The sequence below is a fragment of the Thermobia domestica genome, chromosome 2 (genome assembly GCF_964235325.1).
Source record: "Thermobia domestica chromosome 2, izTheDome1.hap1.1, whole genome shotgun sequence".
NCBI classification, from domain to species: domain Eukaryota; kingdom Metazoa; phylum Arthropoda; class Insecta; order Zygentoma; family Lepismatidae; genus Thermobia; species Thermobia domestica.
This window is the reverse complement of record NC_137455.1, coordinates 314531066-314536201: the sequence shown is the minus strand read 5'-3', so window position 1 is coordinate 314536201 and position 5136 is coordinate 314531066.

Below are 5136 nucleotides of genomic sequence, written 5' to 3'. Positions count from 1 at the left end.
AGCTGAATGGTAAGAATGCTTCAGTAGTTAAGTAAATATCATTTTTGTTTTCTTCCTTTTTTATGTAAGGAAATCGATTTTAATACTGAATTTAATTTTACTGGCCAGAAGGTAAAGAACTATACATATCGGGTGCGGGTGTATGTCTTAGTTTAAATGATCTGTCACTGTGTTTGTTGATTTGGGAGTTGTTAAGGTAGAGAGTAACAAATACCTATACAACTTTTATACTGATCTCGATCGATACTTTGAGTAAATTTAAGAAAAAACAAATTTTAAGGACCAGAGTAAGGCTAGTTTTAGACGGAAGCATTTATCGTAGCATTTCTCATAGCAAAAATCGTATCATCGATATCCTACCGTGTAAAGTAGCAAATGCTATGGCATTTCCCATGCCATGGCATATCCTATGGCATTTCTTGTCGATAGAACCTGCTCTATTTCGTAGCATTTTTCCCAGCATTTCTGGTCCGATTGCAGCGCCGTGGTGTGTTAAAAAGAAGGGAAGGATTTTGTGCCAAATATTCATGCCCTTTGTTTTGTGTGGGAAATTGAATTGTAGTAAAGAAAGTTGGAGTAGGGATGCTCTTTGTCCACATACTTCTTTGTGATTTTCGTTTTTTAATATGACCGGCGAGAACTGTTGTTACAATTACTATATCTTTAGCTACCTCACGCTCACTTTTGGAGCCATAATTGCGCTCTTCTCCAGTGATTTGTTTGCTACGTCACGACAGATGTTTATCAAAATGCTACTGTTTAAAAGCACCATATACTTTTGATGCCATAGAATATTATATGAAATTTTTGGCAGCACATCTGCTACGAGAAATGCTACGATAAATGCTTCCGTCTAAAACTAGCCTAAGAGAAAATGTTTCTTGCCAACACTGAGGCTAGTTTTTAATGTAACAACTGAAGCTCGTACATCATCTATTTCTCGTGTCTTCATAATTTAATTTGTCCAATACTGTTTATGGTTGAATGATCAAGCTTACATGTTGATGGTGTAGATAGTTTTAAGCCCAGATCGATAAGATTTGCCATATTCTCAGAGGCGGATCTAACCCGGTGCTGGGGGCCTAGCCCCCCAGTTTTTTGAGTGGCCAAAAAAATCCAGCTTTATTTATATATTTTTGAAAGTTTATAGTAAACTCATGATATACCTATCATAGTCTAGGTCCTGGTTGGGCCCCCGCCAGTATTTACCTTCTAGGTCCGTCCCTGCATGTCCTTGAGAATAGTGACCTGAAATGTATTATCTTTCACAATACAAATGCATATTTTCGCAGGATTTGCCCCTTATTATGAGAATGAAATCGGTACACTTACCTTCCCACCACCTCGCAATTTGATCAAATGTTTTAAAGGTTGCAAAGGCTCAATCCATAACAAAATCGATAAATGCATTACCTTTCTCTTTGCAGTTCACATGAAACACCATAGAAATATCGTAACACTTAATAAAAAGAAGAAAGTAAAACTATATTATTTCACAACTTGAAACTTAATGGGTATTAGTTACATATTTACAGGGCATGCGAACTATGCTAAATGTTGTTCAGTGGATCATTGAATTCGTACAAGACTCGCACCTACGAGTACACGACTCGTGTTCGATTATTACTTGTTTCCTTCCTTTTATTTTACATTGATCAAATAGGACAACAACAAGAAGAAAAATATTATTACAATTTTAGGTGTGATTTTACTTTTTGCATTTGGGGGGGGGGGGGTTAAGTGAAGTGAAGAGATAAGATTTTACAAGCATAAAGACCGTTATAAATTTTTATATTAATAAAAACTAGGAATAGATTTACAACTGGGAACAAAATTAAGTTCACTTCTCTTCCATTATAATCTATGCATAAACAGCTATAGTCAACGAGAGGGATTTCAGTTATTCGATGTGTGGTCAACCCTAACAGTACAAGATGTGCTACGCATGTGCCATTTAGGTGTCCCAGCTACTTATTAGGTACCCGACACTAGGCACATATGATAGTTATGTGCTAAGTATGTACTTCAGCTACCTACAGTTTTACGTACTTGTTACACCTAATTGACATTTGCAACTATGTACCACAAATATAACATTTATATACCTGGCTCAGTTTCGCACTCTAACCGTCATTTGTTTTTATGTCGTCACTTGGGACATATATCTGTCATGTTCTAGGTACGTCCTTTAGGTACATATTGTTTGAGATACCCTAAGAGCACAAGATGTGCTAGGCATGCGCCATTTAGGTGTTCTAAATTCATCTCTCACATTTGATGCATTTGTTGCTTCTTTTTCTAAGCGATTGTGTACTAGAAGCAACAAACGCATCAACTTTATTAGATGGCAACTGTCGCCGATCATTTGAAAGTGAATATGGAAGAACAATGAAAAAAGTAAATAGACACTCGTCAATTTGTTATAAAATTACATGGCGAGCAGATTTTATCTGATCTCAAACGGTTATAGTCGAATATACGCGGTTAAAGGAGCACTCTGATTAGCCAAATGCAAAAGACCTCAACAATTTATCCCTACACAAGCGACGTTCTCTTCATCGCCTTCGTGCTCAAGTCGGAAGTACACGCGGCTAGTAATCCAAAGGTTGGTGGCGCCCACCCTAAGGTACATATTTTTTTTACTTGTTTAAAGTGTTTTTAGACTCACCTTAATATAAATACATTACGCATATAGGCGATTTAACATATTTTAGGGAAGTAATTTTGTGGTTTATTGACGCTTACGGCATGGGGAACATACAGTACCTAGAACATACTAGGCACGTTCCCAAGTACATGTCAGGCATGTACCTAGGGGCGGACATAGACTGTGACTATTACTTGCCATCCATGTGATTTCTCTCTCAGAGGTATATAAGGCACATACTGGACACATTCCCATGTACCTGAGGGAACATGATAGGCATATGCCTACTATGTAATTCTGCTGTTAGGGCGACTGAGTTTGCAACGAATAATTGGAAATTACATCTCTTGCAATGTATAAATGAATTTTTGACACGTCACAATTTCTTTTACGTCATAATAACAGATGTAAAACAGATTGAATCTGTGAAATGATAGGGTTGCAATGATCGTTAATAATAGTAACACAATAATAGAATTGCAATAACAACAATCTAACCAGCGTTTCCAACCGGTGTGCCGCGGCACACTGGTGTGCCGCGAGGAAATCGAAACAAATTAATTATTCTATAGGAAGCAAATTGCAAGACATAGGAAAAATGTATATTTGTATTTCACATTACTATGAACCTCTACTATAAATCTACAATTTTAAGTTTCATACTGTGTTAATTTCCTGTACATTTTTAATGTTGAAAAACGTATTTATCATTGTTATGACCATTATTGCTTCTTTATTGTTGCAGACTATTTCGTAGCTTGAACTTTTAACATATCATTCAATAAATTCAACAAAGCAAACAAGCATACAAATTACCTACATTTGTGTTTTAAAAGTATAGGATATTTGTTTATTTGTTCGCTATTTAGCGATCTTCCCTTTTAATTAAAGGTTAGATACAGTTTTCGAAAGAGAAAGTGGATTTTTAAAACCGAGTCCTATATTTCATTGCAATTGTTTCTATTTTAAAATTAGAATGAAAAATAAACATCATGATTTACCACGGGGGAAAATCAGTGATCGAGCTTTCTTCTCTGTAAGAAGACCAGTAATCACATTAAAATACCAACGGTATTTTATATTTACAAATAATAGTAGTAATTATATATATATATATATATATATATATATATAATATATATATATATATATATATATATATATATAATATGGGTGTGCCGCGAGAATTCAAGTTACACCTGTAGTGTGCCGCAAGTTGAAAAAGGTTGGGAAACGCTGATCTAAACAATAACATTTGGTGAATAAAATTATTTAACTCAACTAATGGTAATCTCTTCATAGGGCCTTTGTGCTCGTCTAGGCTCATATGAAAGGATTTTAACTAGGTAACAATTCTTGTGTGAGGTGAAGAAACCGATTAGGGTAAGTGAAAGATTAACGCGTTGGATTTGCAAGCAGAAGATCCAGGTTCGAATCCCGGTATCTCCGAACTTTTTAGCATGCTTCAAATTCAATTTCAATCCATACTCAGTTTGATAGCCAATGTTTTCTAATGTGGAGAAGGAAAGATATTTTCGAATGATGAAAATGATACAGAATGGAAGTAGGGCTATGAATGATAATAAAGATTTACATAGTTACTTCCTTCAGTTGTTCCAGATGTGATATTTTCACTTTACTTCAACCATTTTCTAACTCACGCATAATCAGTTTTTTCTCCTCATATGCAATATGTAGTGAAATTATACATTATACAGGGGCCGCGGTGGCTCAGTGGTAGAGCGTTCACCTCTGGTACTTGGGCCCCGGGTTCGATCTCAGCCCCCGCCAAGTGAACTTTGTGGTGGACAAACGCCGTGTGCGTGGGTTTTCTCGGGGTTCTCCCGTTTACTCCCACTTTCTTATTCCACCATTTCATTCATTACTCATAATCACCGTCTCCTTTAGCATAACCGGCATAATCGTGGGACGTAAAACTCAAAGATTTTTATACATTATACACACAACAGGTTATAATGTCTTTGACATCTGGCAATCGTTGGGTAACACCTTCCAAACAATAGAGATTAATCTTAAGATGAGGATTTTCTTTTAGTGCATAAACTGAACAGCAAAAGCAGTTTCATTGGTCCACATGCTTATCAACTTCTAGAGAACTTACATGTAGATTGGGTTGCATCTGTCCAGGCATCTGTGGTAACAGCAAAAGTACTGAAATGAAAGGAAATCTTTAAGTTTTACGTCCCACGGTTATGCCGGTTAGGCTAAAGGAGACGGTGATTATGAGAAATGAATGAAATGGTGGAATGAAGAAAGTGGGAGGAAACGGGAGAACACCGAGAAAAACCATGAGCACGGTGTTTGTCCAACACAAAGTCCACACGGTGGGAGCTGGAATTGAACCACGGATCCCAAGCACCGGAGGTGAACGCTCTACCACTGAGCCACCGCGCCCCCCAGCAAAAGTACTGAATCTGACCTAAAGGAGTTATAGCAGTCAGCACTTTTATCGCTGACTATACCACGCC